The sequence below is a fragment of the Ovis canadensis genome, chromosome 7 (assembly GCF_042477335.2).
Source record: "Ovis canadensis isolate MfBH-ARS-UI-01 breed Bighorn chromosome 7, ARS-UI_OviCan_v2, whole genome shotgun sequence".
Classification (NCBI taxonomy): Eukaryota; Metazoa; Chordata; class Mammalia; order Artiodactyla; family Bovidae; genus Ovis; species Ovis canadensis.
This window is the reverse complement of record NC_091251.1, coordinates 56,156,062-56,171,702: the sequence shown is the minus strand read 5'-3', so window position 1 is coordinate 56,171,702 and position 15,641 is coordinate 56,156,062. Positions and strand designations below refer to the sequence as shown.

General features: G+C 39.2%; 1 protein-coding gene across 7 annotated transcripts in view; it reads right to left on the bottom strand.

The window, feature by feature from the left end:
* CSNK1G1 (casein kinase 1 gamma 1) overlaps window positions 1-14,621 on the bottom strand; it is a 153,146-nt gene extending 138,525 nt beyond the window's left edge. For 3 of the 7 annotated variants that reach the window (XR_011258213.1, XM_069596225.1, XM_069596227.1), the window contains exon 1: window positions 14,352-14,607. The gene's annotated coding sequence lies outside the window, so the exon portion shown is untranslated. Of the gene's footprint in view, window positions 1-14,351 lie in introns of all 7 variants that reach the window. The other 4 variants (XM_069596228.1, XM_069596229.1, XM_069596226.1 and 1 more) reach the window with 3 other exon arrangements.
* Window positions 14,622-15,641: the final 1,020 nt, after the last annotated feature.

Below are 15,641 nucleotides of genomic sequence, written 5' to 3'. Positions count from 1 at the left end.
GAGCAGGGAAGAATGCTTCAGGTAGAAGAACTAAAATCTAAGAACTGAATTAAGGGCTAAAACTTCTGAATTCTAATCACAGATAAGGCAGTGACCCAACCTAAAGTTTATCTCAACCACATATTCTTGACCACAAATGGAGACTTATTCAAAAATGTCATAAAATGTTTGAAAAAAATTAAAACTTAAATTTTTAACCAAGAGAAAGAATTCATTTTCCTAACCTGGTCCACATATAGACAAATCCCAATGGCCCTGAAATCAGTACTGGTAAGTATGGTAACTAAGAAAGATTTGAAGCATGTTTAGCAACTGGGGGGTGGCATTTTAGTGCCTTAGTTTAATCACAGCTGAGTGCACAAAGAGGTTTATGCTGTCAGTACTGTCCTAACAAGAAAGGTACAGCTTAGGCTCGCCTACAAAATGATTAAAAATGTGCAGTTCAAGAAAAAAGATGATAGCTATATATAGAATAAGAGTATAAAATGTTATTCACTATTTATTATCACACATATTAAAATCTTAGATCAAAATATATTTATGTTAAATATGTAAGCACAGTTTTAAACTGTATATATACTCTGTATTTAATCATTCTCAAGTATTTCTATACTAAATACTTAGTTCTTTAACCATATTAGTCCTTACTGCCTTCATTCATCATCTTTGTTATGTGCCCCTCTTTTGGATCTCAGCATTTTTATCTTTTACTATCTGAAAAAGCCATATTATTGACATTCTTCATTTGGTAAGTTAAAACTAAGATGAAATTGTTTCTAATTTCTTAAACTTACGACACTGGGTAAAGTTAACAATAAGAAAATTAATGAAACATCTTAACAGCACAGCTTGGGAATTATTATATGAAAAAAAGCCTCCGGGGGTAGGGATAGGAGGGAAGGGAGGACAGAACTTTGTAAATAGAAATATGGCAGATTATTTAAATGACCTGCCTACTAAAAGCTGACAATGCTGAATTAAAAGCAACAACTGAAGTAGTTTTCAGCTTGAAAATTTTATTTCATTCTGTCTTATCTTATACCCATTTCTCTCCTAAGTATTTTCACATTTGCATATAAATACTTAAACTTTTAAAAATAATTGTTTTTTAAGTCTTGGTGTACTAATTCTATCATTTCAGCATCTCTAGGTCTATTTCTATTGACTGATTTTTCTCTTAGCTATGGATGATATTTTCCTACTTATTTGCATATCCAATTACACAGAATTCAAGATAATGATTCCTTCTAGGTCAGAAAAAGAACCTTCTAAAATACCAGTTGTATTTTTATTTCTTTGATGGAGTGATGGGTATAGTGTTTACTTCTAGTCTTTAAACCATATATGACTCTCTCTATATATGCTATAGTTCTTGAAGAAAAAATACTGTAAAAACTTAAGTTAGATGCTTTGAAAAGGTTCAGTGGGAAGAAAAAGGAGGGCAGCAAGGGAAGGACAAAATTGTAATGGACACAGTAGGGAACTCCAGGGCTCCATCCACTGTACACACATACACATATGTACACACACAGGCTGGAAAAAAGGCAGAATTAACTTTTGCAGACCTGTGTAATCTAATAAAAATTACAACAACCAAGAAAGCTTAGCAAAGAAAGAAGCTCCTACACTGAAGTGAGAGAGCAATGTGGTGTTTCTAACTGCCTACCTCCATTCCCCACTCCCCCATGCAACAAAGGCAGTAAGGATGGCAGCTGCCTACCTGCTGAAGGCTAACAGTGCCAGGGGAGCAAAAGCCTTACTTTCAAAGAACTGTGCGTGAACGCTATGACCCGACTGGCAACTTCCTCAAAAACTGGCACAAGAAGATGCTTTTGTTCTGCCTGACTTGGAGCACTCCCAGGGCAGGCAGCCTAGGGGAGGGGAAAATAGGCAGGGTAACACAGAGAGAGCTAAAAGCCTGGCAAGCAAGAGCGTGAGAAAGGAGATATGTGGAGAGAAACGGGCTTTGTAAACTCTTACAAGCAATCTAGAAGTCCACACATATTTCCAAGGCTGAACGCACACACAGAAAAGGTCTAAAAAGACCCTTGACTTTCACCTCTAGCTGACCCTTAGGCTCCATCCAAACAGGAAATAAAGGCTAAGGCAGGGTTGTAAATAGCCCAGCTAAGCACTAGAGTACCCAAACACAGAACCATCCAACTAGAAGCAGGACAGTATTTTTTTCTTTTTCTTTCATACTTTTATGGTCTCCAGGTGTTCAAGCGAACTGGGTCAAAATACTAGTTGACCGCAAGGTTAATGGAACACAGACTTCAATAACTACACACGACAAAGAATATATACATAACAAAAATAGTTTAGAAAAGACACTAAACAAACAACAATGAAATTAACAATAAACCACAATAAGAAGCAACAAAAAACCCTGAGGAGGGGAGGAATCTGATGTCTAAAGTCAATACATAATATTCAAAATGTACAAAAGATTATGTGGCATGCAAAGAAACAAGAATTCTTGTATAGAAATTTATTATATGTATTTTACCACAATCTTTCTTTAAAGCAAGGAAAGGCAGAGAAGGAACCATCATGTGAATGTGACCAGTAGTCACTTAGGAAATATGACAGATTGAGGAAAAGAGTGCTATTTGATTAATAATTACTTAAAATGTGAACTATGACCAATTATATAAACAAGTGAACAATACATGAACCAAGAACTTTCAGATTTACAAGCTGGATTTAGAAAAGGCAGAGGAACCAGAGATCAAATTGCCAACATCTGCTGGATCATAGAAAATGCAAGAAAATTCCAGACAAACACATACTTCTGCTTCATTGACTACGCTAAAGCATTTGACTGTGTGGATCACAACAAACTGGAAAATTCTTAAAGAGATGGGAATACCAGACCACCTTATCTGTCTTATGAGAAACCTGTATACAGGTCAAGAAGTAGCAGTTACAATTGAACATGGAACAATAGACTGGTTCAAAATCGGGAAAGGAGTTATGTCAAGGCTGAATATTGTCACCCTGCTTATTTAACTTATAGCAGAGCACATCATGCAAAATTCTGGACTGGATGAACCTCAAGCTGGAATCAAGATTGAGGGGAGAAATATCAGCAACTCAGATATGTAGATGACACCACCCTTATGGTAGAAAGCGAAGAGGAACTAAAGAGCCTCTTGATGAAGGTGAAAGAAGAGAGTGAAAAAGTTGGCTTAAAACTCAACATTGAAAAAACTGAGATCATGGCATATGGTCCCATCACTTCATGGCAAATAGATGGAGGAAAAAGTGGAAACAGTGAGAGACTTTTATTTCCTTGGGCTCCAAAATCACTGCAGATGGAGACCGCAACCATGAAATTAAAAGACACTTGCTCCTTGGAAGAAAAGCTATGACAAACCTAGACACTATATTGAAAAGCAGAGATACTACTTTGCCGACAAAGGCCCATCTAGTCAAAGCTATGATTTTTCCAGTAGTTATGTATGGATGTGAGAGATGGACCATAAAGAAGTCTGAGCACCAAAGAATTATGCCTTCAAACTGTGATGCTGAAGAAGACTCTTGAGAGTCCCTTGGACTGCAAGGAGATCAATCCAGTCAATCCTAAAGGAAATCAACTCTGAATATTCACCAGAAGGACTGATGAATCCTGGCCACCTGATGCGAAGAACTGACTCGATGGAAAAGACCATCATGCTAGAAAAGGTTCAAGGCAGAAGGAAAAGGGGATGACAGAGGCCAAGATGGTTAGATGGCGTCACCGACTCAATGGACATGAATTTGAGCAAACTCCAGAAAGTAGTGAAGGATAGGGAGACCTGGTGTGCTGCAGACCACAGGGTCACAAAAAGCTGAACATGACTGAGCAGCTGAACAACAACAATAAACAAGCAAAATGTAAACTCTACCAAAAATAAAGAATTGGCAAAGGACTTACATAGACCAGAAAAGATACACAACTGGCTAATGGGCACTAAAAAATACACTCAACATCATGAGCCATGAGGGAAATGCAAATCAAAATCACAGTGAGATACCTATACCCACTAGGATGGCTATAATTAAAAAATAAACAGGGAATTCCATGGCAGTCCAGTGGTTAAGACTCAACCCTTTCACCACCATGGGTTCAATCCCTAGGCGGGGACTAAGATCCTGCAAGTTGCATGACGAAGTATAAATAAATAAAATAACAAACTTCAGTGAGGATATAGAGAAATCAGAACCCTGGACATTGTTGATGAGAACGTAAAATGGTGCAGTCACTACAAAACAGGTGGTGGTTCCTCAAAAAATAAAAAGTAGGATTATCATGTGTGTTTGTGTGCTATGTCACTTCAGTCACGTCCAACTCTTTACCGCCCCATGGACTGTAGCCCACCAGGCTCCTCTGTCCATGGAATTCTCCAGGTAAGAATACTGGAGTGGGTTGCTGTGCCCTCTACCAGGGGATCTGCAAGATTACCATATGACCCAGTAATTCCATTCCTAGGAACCCATCCCAAAGAACAGATGACAGGTATTTAAACAAAAACTTTTATGTCAGCATTCACAGGAGCTATTCACCATAACCAAAAGGTAAAAACAACCAAAATGCCTATCAACTGACGAATGGATAAACAAATGTGGTATATCCATATAATGGAATATCATTCAGTCATAGAAAGAAATGAAGTGCTGATACATGCTACAACATAGATGGTCTAGAAAAAGTTATGCTAAGTAAAGAAGCAGATACAAAAGGTAACATACTGTATGATCCCATGTATATGAAATACCCAAACTAGGTAAACCATGGCGGTAGGAGGCCAATGAGTGTTTGCCAGCGGCTGGAGGGAGAGAGGAACAGGGAGTAACTGCTTTAACAGGATTGGGAATTTTCCTTTTGGAATGATGAAAATGTTTTGAAACTATATAAAGGTTATGGTTGCACAACACTGTGAATGTAGCAAATGCCACCAAATTGTGCACTTTAAAATGGCTGATTTTATACTATGTCAATTTTATCTCAATGAATGAGGTGCTAGAACAGAACTGATAACCTTTTATGAAAACAAGTACCCAAACATGTCAAGCTATTTTACTATCAATATTTACTGCTTCCCAACTAAAACAAAATAACACAAATATTTCTTAAACTATCTGAAGATGCTCCTAACTCTTTCCCTAAATCACAATATTTCTCTAGAAAGAGAAGAGTGGTATTACAGAAAGCTTCTCAGGTATAATTTACTCAAAGATTTATCTACACTAAAATCTAAAAGATATCTTTTGAAAGCTCAATGAGGTTTTAAACTTACTCACCATGAGCAAAAAGACAAAACAAAACTCAGAAACTCAGCTATCCCAAGTTACTTTGGACTTTATACTTAAAAAGCACAATACAACAATTTCCATTATTTCTCATGATCACTTTTACAGTATAGTTTCAAATGGGCTGAATGACCTGGCCAGTACTGACTATAAGGACTATGTTCCTACTGACAGTCACTTCCCCTTGCTATCTGTCACCAAGGACTGAAACTTTTCTGAGTCTTGTTTATCTCCTGAACTCCAGTTAGTCTCCAGGTACCATAAGTTTTTTCTTCAAGAGGCACAAGTACTTGAGCTTGACATCCTGTGTCTCCCACTTATCAATAGTGTGAAAGCTGGTGGTAACCTTCCTTTTTTTGCCTCACTTTCTGATCTGTATAATGGGAGTAACAGTCCTTGCTGTGAGAATGTGTCCAAAGCATTTAGCAAACTCCTATCATATAACAAACACTAAACTGCCATCACTATTATTACTGTTCTGTGTTTTCACTGAGACTTTCCTAGGACAGGCTGTCACTGCTAGATTATATCCACTAGATTATGTCTGTACCTCCTCAACTGGCTTTCTTCATTCCTCTTTTAGTAGTCCAAAGGATATGCACGTCATAATCAGATTTACCTTGCATATACATAAATACATCCTGTTACTCCCCAGCTGAAAAAACCTTCAATGGGTCACTACTTACTATGACATCAAATCTAATATTCTCTGCCTTTCATCAGCCTCTGTTAACTGCTCTTCTCAAACTCTAGAGTACACTGGAATCATACGGATTGCTTGTTAAAAACATATTGTTGGAATCTACTCCTGAAGTTTCCAATTCAGCAAGTATCGAGCAGAGCCTCAGACTTTGCTGCATGATGGATTTCCCGGTGATCCTGAGGCTGCTGGTTGAGGAACTGCACTTTGAGAAGCATTGCTTAAAATGTGACCCTTCTGCCTCCTTAAGGGCTTCCCTGGTGGCTCAGGTGGTTAAAGAATCTGCCTGCAATGCGGGAGACCCAGGTTTAATCCCTGGGTTGGGAAGATCCCCTAGAGGAGTAAATGGCAACCCACTCCAGCATTCTTGCCTGGAGAATTCCATGGACAGAAGTGCCTGGCAGGCTACAGTCCGAGGGCTCAAAAAGAGTCAGACATGACTGACTGACATTTTCATACTTTCGTTCTGCCTCCTTAATCTTATTTCTCCCTATTACCTAAACAGAATATACGACTTTCGTTAGTTTTACAGGGTGTGCCCAACTCTCCTGACCCTGCTATAACTCTGCTGCCCCCAAATACTTTCTTGACTATCCAAATCATACCCATCCTTAAAGCCTGTGGTTCTCAACACCTCCTGCACATTACAATCACCTTGGGGAGGATTTTAAAAACTAGGAGTAGGGGAATTCTCTGGCAGTCCAGTGTTCAGGACAGGGGAACAGGTTCAATCCCTGGTCAGGGAACTAAGATCCCACAAGGTGCACAGTGCGGCCCCCAAACAAAAAAACTATGAACGTCCCACTCTTGAGATTCTGGTTCAACTGATCCTGGGACAAGAGTCCCCATATGATTTTAATAAGCAGCAAAGTTGAGATCTCTACTTTACCTTCAATCTTCTTCCCATCAGAATTAATGAACACTCACTGAATTTTCTCCCCACCCCCCGACCAAATTCCTAATGTACGCTCACTGAATTTTCTCCCCCCCAAATTCCTATAGAGCTATTAGAGTGTAACAAGTTTGCAGTTAGTTACAGATGAAACCATGTTACTCTCCACCTTTCATTTTAAATTCATCAAGCTTGATCAATGATTGTATCTTGAAGTTCCATCTTAACTACAATACTAGTACAGTGATAATACACAGTAGGAACTCAGTGTGTTTCCTCACCGATTGTGCATTCAAATTGAAATTCAGAGCTTTAAATACTTCTACTCTATCCAGTTCAGGAAACTATACTCACTCTTTTTTTTAATACAGTTCTGCAACAAACTCATTTTGTTACTGTGAGTCATTTAACTCCTTCCTCCCCCAATAAATAAACTGAAAAAAAAATACTAATGTATCAAAATGCTGTGGAGAATAATAAAATGATTAATAGCATCATAAATGGCTTCACAGTTGCTTCCTTAAAGCAAATGGCCTTTTCTAAATCCATTAAAGACTGTTTCAAAACAGTTAAAGAGAATCAAAGCCCACATATTTAAAGATGCTGAAGCTCTGAATAGTTCTATGATTTGTTTTCTCAACAGATGTGCATCCTTCAAGCCCTGAATTCACCAGATGCATATTAAATTAATCTGTACTTTCAGTTTTACATAACACTCCACTCTAGTTTTATAAATATACCACTACATAAAGTAGAACTCCACTGTTGCTTTACAACATTAAATATTAACAGATTATCTCCACTGAGCAAAGAAAAAATACATTAAGATTCATTTTAATGCAGTCAAATATGTGCTTGCTAAACATAGGCTATAATATCTTCATTATTTTTGAACTGGTTGATTTCTATCTAGAATATGAAAAGTAACAAATTTGCTTGTAACTAAAGATCTAGTGACACCTAGTATTTAAAAATACTAACTCAACACTTCATAAATTAACTAATTAATTTAGGATTTCAACTAAGTAACTTAATTTTAATTCTGTATTTAACAGTCTACTTAAATTTCTTGGAAATTTTACTTCTTACAAAATCATTTATCTTCATTAAGAGAACGAACTGGTATATTATATCAGAAACAACTGGAACCGAAGTCAGGAGACTTGGGTTCCAGTGTGATTCATCAGCTATACAATCTAGATCAAGTCTCAGGCTCTCTATACTTAAGTAATCTCAGCTGTAAAATGAGAAAGTCTAACTTGTCCATTTCCAAGTTTTCTTTTACTTTATGATTCCATAATCTATGAAACTCAAGAAACATAAGCATTAACCAGATGGATTCCTTTAAAGGCAAAACAAGCTTATGTATTGACTGATTGGGAGAGCATCTATCTTTGGAAAACCTAAGTGCTTTCACACAAACAGATCGTTCCTCGGGTCTGTTTTATTCAACGAGGTGAAAAAGGAAACAAAATCCATCAAGCATGGAGTTTTTAAACATTTTTTGCGTCATACTCTAGATGACTGGAGTATTTGGATGTCACAATACCAATTTAAGGTTTAAGTGTTTTGGAAAATAGGTGTCCTAGAAAACCAGGACAGGACAGTTATAAAGCCAACTGAAAGAGGATTCTAACAATTACTACTTGGGCTATGTGAGAAACAGTGTGTCAGGACAGCATTTTATTACTTTTAAAATAGTTATTTCCACTCTGAATCCGAATTTGAAATATCAGGCAACTACAGCAGCACCTATGATGTGTCTTCCTACTCAGACTTTGCCACCTCAAGTTTCTGGATGGCCTTCAACAACTGTAATAGGAAGATGACACAGGAGAGGACAGCCAAAAGCAATCTGTATAGCCGAGACCTGCACGGCAATAAAATGCAAGTGGCGAAAGACCTTAACTTTAGTGACAGTTCAAAACTCCTGAATTCAGATCTCTTATCAAGCCTCCTTATCACCTGCAATTGCTATGTGCAAAGTACCACATTTAGTTCACATTTCCTAATGCCCCATTACATATCTCAAAGAATTACAGCACCTGTCAATTAACACCTAATGACCCAGCATCAACCTTTCTGAAATGGAAACTCGAGACTGAACAATTACATCTCAAAATGTTAGAAAAATCTCATTTCAAAACCACCCCCAGGAATTATTTCATTCATTTTATTTCCAAAAAAGAAAAAACTACCCAAGAATTAGGGTGGTGGGAGGGATAAATTGGCAGAGCACAAAGTATTTTTAGGCATTGAAAATACTCTGTATATTATTACAATGGATAAATGTTACTGCACATGTTTCCAAACCCATAGTATGTACAGTACAAAGAATCAATCCTAAATTAAACTATGGACTTTGGGAGATAGCTATCAATGTAGGTTCATAATTATAACAAATGTACTACTTGGGTAGAGAATATCAATAATGGGGGAGGCTAGGCATGTATGGGAACACAGAGTAGACAGGAAATCTCTGTACCTTCCTCTCAGCTTTCCTGTGAACCTAAAACTGCTCTAAAAAATAAAGTCTTGGGACTTCCCCAGTGGTCCAGCGGTTAAGATTCCAACCTTCTACTGCAGGGGGTGTGGGTTCAATCCCTGGTAGAGGAACTAAGATCTCCCACGCTGTGCGGCCAAAAATAAATAAAGTCTTTTTTAAAAACTACCACATTAACATGTTAGAATAGAAAATATTTTAATAAAACATTTGACATCCCTATGGGCTTCCCAGGTGGCCCAGCAGTATAGAATTCGCCTGCCAATGCAGAAGACACAGGAGGCGTGATTAATCCCTGGTTCAAGAAGAGCCCTTAGAGAAGGAAATGGCAACCCACTCCAATATTCTTGTCTGGGAAATCCTACAGACAGAGGAGCCTGGCAGGCTACAATCCATGGTGTCGCAGAGTTGGACACAACTCAGCAACTAAACAAAAAGGCTGCTGCTGCTGCTGCTAAGTCGCTTCAGTCGTGTCCGACTCTGTGCGACCCCATAGATGGCAGCGCACCGGGCTCTCCGGTCCCTGGGATTCTCCAGGCAAGAACACTGGCGTGGGTTGCCATTTCCTTCTCCAACGCATGAAAGTGAAAAGTGAAAGGGAAGTCGCTCAGTCATGTCTGACTCTTCGCGATCCCATGGACTGCAGCCCACCAGGCTCCTCCGTCCATGGGATTTTCCAGGCAAGAGTACTGGAGCGGGGTGCCATTGCCTTCTCTGAAACAAGGCAAAACTCACTATTAAAAGAATAAATTTAGGGATGTCCCTGGTAATCCAGTGGCTAAGACTCCGTGCTTCCAATGCAGGGGGCTTGGATTCGATCCCTGGTCAGGGAAAAAAGAGATCCTACATGTCATGAGGTGAGGCCAAAAGATAGAAAAGAAAGAAAGAATAAGTTTAAGTGGATTCATCAGTAAATTTAAAAAATCTTCTTCCAGAAGAAGCTTCTCTTCCAGTTGTAACAGAAGGAAAAAAGGATTTATTATATATCTCCATAATCCACTTTTTTTAGCAGCTTCCACCCATAAGTGGCAAGCAGTAATGACAAGAATGATTTATTAAGCAAATGATAACAAAGATGAATGAAGGTATATAATGTTCAGATAGTTTGAAATAACAATTACTTTTAACTTTCTGTGTAACTCAATATAAAATGCAAATTCTTTTAGCTACATGTTCACTGATACAACTGGAATTATATAACCTAAATCTACTGAGGGGTTTGATTTTTGAAAAAAAAAAAAAATCTGATGAATTCAAAGCTACAAAATATGAAGGGGTGAGGGAATAGGAATCTGAAACAGATGGCATCTCTTTAAATTTTTTTTCCCTGAGTCCATCTTGAACACAATCTCAATAATGTCAAAATCCAATTTAGCTCTCCAAATAACCTACAAAACATAAAATGCTAATTTTGAAGTAAATTCATTCTTTTTTTTTTCTTCCCAGCTTCTATATCAGGCAGAAATGAGTAGAGACAAGTTAGATGTTAAATAGAGAAAAACTATCCTTCCACAAATTCTAAAGTTCTTTCCTGAAAACCTACTTTCATTTATCTGAGGCCACTGAAGCAGTTTCTATCAAGACTGGTGAGAATAAAGTCTGTCTATGATATCAGCCTTTTTTTTCTGGATACGATGATTATTTATCCTTACTAGAGACCAAATCATAGCTCCAAAAAGAAATAAGCTCTAAAATAGAAACAAGCTCTGGAAGAATACTCATTTGGTTTGAGTAAAGCACTGCCTGGCATTTCTGAAACATTTCCACAGTAATTGACCTCTGGTTTGGCAACACCAATAAAGTTAACTGTACTTTGTTCAGTATATATTCTAGTATGCTATATAAACCTTCCCAATCTTTCCTAAGGCTTTCTGAGATCATCCAAGAGACAGACGTTAAAGGAAGGTTTAGTCATTTTTAGATTTCCTGACAAGCAAATTCCATAACTGACAACTGCAAACATTCGTGGAATGGCCACATACGTTGTTTAAGTGGAAAAGGTCATTGAGAAAAGTATCATATGTAACAGTCTCTATTACTGCCCACATTTCTGATATATCTTTTTACAGCTAGTATCTTATGTTTTATGCCAAAATAAATTATTTAAGTTTTATGAGAAGATAGAGAAAAAATGAGAGCTTCTCATGGCTTTACCAAAGCAAGATAATACGGTCTCAACTTTAAGATTCAAAAGATGCTGAAAAATAATGATCCAGGAAAACCGTTAAATGTTTAGATATATAGTAAAGACTTTACAATCTCAGAAAAGCCATTTAGAAAGTTGAATAACCTTACAAAAAGTCTACGACGATAGTAAAAACATAATTTCAATTCTTTAAAAAATAGTATAACTATCTTATCAATAATTTAAAATATATCCATTCAGTTATCAATTTGACCAGTATCTACTGGGTGCCTATTACGTAGCTGCAGTGATGAATAAAATTTAAAACAGTATTTGTATCTCAATGAAAGTATGCAACATAGCCGGACAGTTTTATTTAAAAAAAAAAATTCAACTTTGTTTAAGAAAAACACAAAGAAGAAATATATTTGAAAATTCTCTCAAAATTATGGAAAACCTATAAACTTCTCTAAAAAGTAATACTGAATTACACATTTTGTAACCGCTTTTCACACACACACAATTATCAAAGCAAGTTATTTATCTGTTGAGTATAAAGTACATTTAAAAATTTTAAATTACCAGGAATTTCCTGGTGATCCCATAGTTAGGACTTTGTGCTTTACTGCAGGGATAGAAGTTTGATCCCTGGTCCGGGAACTAAGGGCTTCCCAGGTGGCTTAGTCGTTAAGAAGCTGCCTGCTAACGCAGGAGACATGGAGTTCAATCCCTGGGTCGGGAAGACCTCTGGAGGAGGAAATGGCAAACAACTTCAGTATTCTTGCCTGGAGAATCCCATGGACAACAGAGTCTGGAGAGCTACTGTCCATGAGGTCACAAAGAGTCCGACACCTGTAGGCCACTGCATAACCTCCCCCACCCCCAAAATTACTAACTACATGAGCTGAAAATCTGACATACAACAGGTTACAAATTAACTGTATCGTTTTAAAATCTACAAAACAATTAACATAAAGATTTCATATTTCTGAGATATATTTCTACATAATCATCACAAAAGACTTAAGGGCAGAAATTCATTCCATTTCACTTATTTTACATATATTACACATATAAAAAATCTAAGTTTTGCTAACAGTTTAACTCCAAGATGAGTCATGGCTACTTGTGTTGATTTTATTCTTAAAATTACAGCTACTTTCTATTTTATGCCCCAATTTTAATTCTCTCCAGAGATATATGATGTTAATTAAGATTTATATACATTATAAACTTTACAATGTTTTCCTTATCAATCTATACTATACACATCACAAATCTGAAAAAAAAAACCTCTGAAACATTCTTGGTCATTTCAGTTAATGCACACATTCTGCTTTATTTTTCAGAGTTTTAAGAAACTACTAACAACTGAGTTTCACTCTACTTATGATCAATATCTAGAAGCTAATGAAAGTCCTGCTGTGTATACATGATTTGGAACATTATCGAGTTCTGCTCCTATCTCAAAGCTCATTCCACAAAACTGGGCTGCCTTGACTGTGTAAGATTACTCATAATTCATCTTTCAATTGGAAGGTGCTTCCATTTAAAGCTGTTATTTAAATACATTAAATCCCCTTTTTATAAAACTGATTAGAATTCTAACTCATGCTACTTATGAAGAAACTGAATCTCTGGTAGGTTCCATGACTTAACCCAAGGTCAACAACTATCCAGAGGCAGTCCTGGTTCAATCCCAGATTTGCCTAACCTCAAAGCCAATATTTCCACTTGACCACAATTATCTCCTTAAAAGATTAAGAGATAGGCTCAAAAGCAGGGAACCTTGTCTCCCTCTCTCTTTGAACGTTCACGTATCTATTCTGAGACATCTATAACCACACAGAACCTACAATTCAGTCTCTGATTGAAATATAAATGAAGAGGATCTTTCTGCTTCATTTAAACTAGGGCAAGCTCACTGGCAGGTAAGAAAGATGTTGGCAAAGGCTTGCCTCAACATGTCTCGCTTAGACCTCTATGTTTTGAAGGTCCCCCAAGTCTATCTGTTATAAACACGCATACCTACCAAACAAGGATATGCCAGACTAGATTATAGGTTGGTGCTTTTCAGGATTGCACTTTTCTAAAATTCACACCAGACTTAATACTGATCTAGGAGACTTGGTTGACTATATCAATCTGGCACTTCTCAAACATTCGAAGCATCATTTATGGGAAACAAACCCAGTTCCACCCTCTTTCTTTTACTCTGTGATGCCTGCACCACTTGGGCAGTGAGGGACCGCTCCTGTAAAGACACTGGGGCTAGAGAGCAGTAAAGGAAGAAGTGGGGGAAGCGCACGGAAGTTGTGAGGAGGGAGGTCTCCTTACCCACTCTACTGCCCTAGCTCTGCCAAGGGCGGCTCCCCGCGGTGCCCAGCCGACTCACAACCCCCACAACCCTAGAAGCCGGGCTCTATCCCAGCGAGGTGGGCAGAGGAGTCGGGCAATGGAAGTATGAGATTGCCCCATCTAGCTCGCCAGGGTCCGGGCTCTCCTTTTGGACCCAGAGGATGCCCCCCTCTTTCAGAGATAACCCTCCAGGTGGCAAACTCCCGGTCCACATCGGCCGAAGTCTTCAGTATACGAGGGAGCGCCTCCTCGGCAACCTCGACCGGACCGCCCGAAACTCTTCGTCAACCGTGACCCCCCAACCCTTCCATTCCACCTCCGCAACCCTCTACAGTCACACACGCCGGCCTCCGCCCCACCCAGTATCCCCGCGCTCTTCTCCGCGATTGGGAAAAGGGGGACCCCCACAAGCCCCCAGATACACACACACACTCTCAGGCTCCAGCCTCCTGGACCCCGTCGAAGACGGAGCGATTACCTGGTCTGGCCGTGCTTCGGGACTCAGATGGGGCGGGCGCAGTCCCCTCCCGGAGGCGCAGAGTGCTTCTCTACCCACCCGCAGCGTTGGCTTCTCTCTTTCCCAGGAAAGGGAGGGAGGAGAGGTGCGGGAGGGGAGGGGTAAGGCGAGGAGCCGAGGGGCCGCTGAAGCCGATCCGGAACCTCTAGCGCTGGCCCCACCCTCGGCCCGGCGCAGAGCACACTGGCCCTCCCAATAGGACAAACTTAAAGCCGGCAGTGAGACAGGGACAACACCACTTCCGGGTCATCCCCGCCATCGCCCCTCCTTAGCAACCGCGTGGGGTTGCTAAGCGGAAGCGCCTTCAAAGACAACCGCCCCCATTACTTCTGGGACCATCAGGAGGTAACTGGGAATGTATGCTCCTCTTGGGTAACACGCTCTTACCTTCTGCTGCTGGTGTTGGACTGAGCACCAGCCGCTGCCAAAGTCACGAAGCCAATTCTGCTTTTCCCTTCGCTTGTACTTCCCTTACGAGCCCCCCAGACACTATTTACTCCTTGTTCCTCCCTCCCTGAATCCCAGGCGGACCTATTGACTCCTCCTAAGGCTCTCTCAGGTCCCTCCAGGGAGTTACTTTCTGGCGGTTTAGCAAGCATCTCCCTCTTGTGGATTTTCAGATATGTTTCAACTGGGCTTTTAAATCTCTTCCGTTATAAAACCTTTTTCATGCACTTCGTTCTCATGTGACAAGCCCTTGAAACCCAATGGTGAGAAAGTTTCACCCATCTTCTCTGTTGTAAGTATGACACTTGCTTGTGTATGCTCTGGAAATAATTCTTAAAAAAAAAACAACAACAATGAGGCCAAAGGAAGCCGTCAATCAGATTTGGGAAGGAGGAAGACATTTAATCTACTCAGAGTAAACTTTCATTCCTGTACTGTGGACAAGAAGAGTTAATAAGAGATCTCATATAGCCTTGTGCTGAAGTGACCTGAGTTTGAAATATATTGGGAAAACCACTTCTTGGAGCAAAAGCCATCTACATAATTAATTCTCTTTTTAGAAAAATGACCTATATGTTTATGGCAGTTAAATATTCAGAGAAGTATAATTGGACATTCAGAGAAAAATGAGTGTACATTTTGGCTTGACTTTCCTGTCTTGAACAGATCTGATCAAAAGCAGTAAAGCTAAACAGTTCAGTTCAGTCGCTTGGTCGTGTCCGACTCTTTGTGACCCCATGAATTGCAGCACGCCAGGCCTCCCTGTCCATCACCAACTCCCAGAGTTCACTCAAACTCATGTCC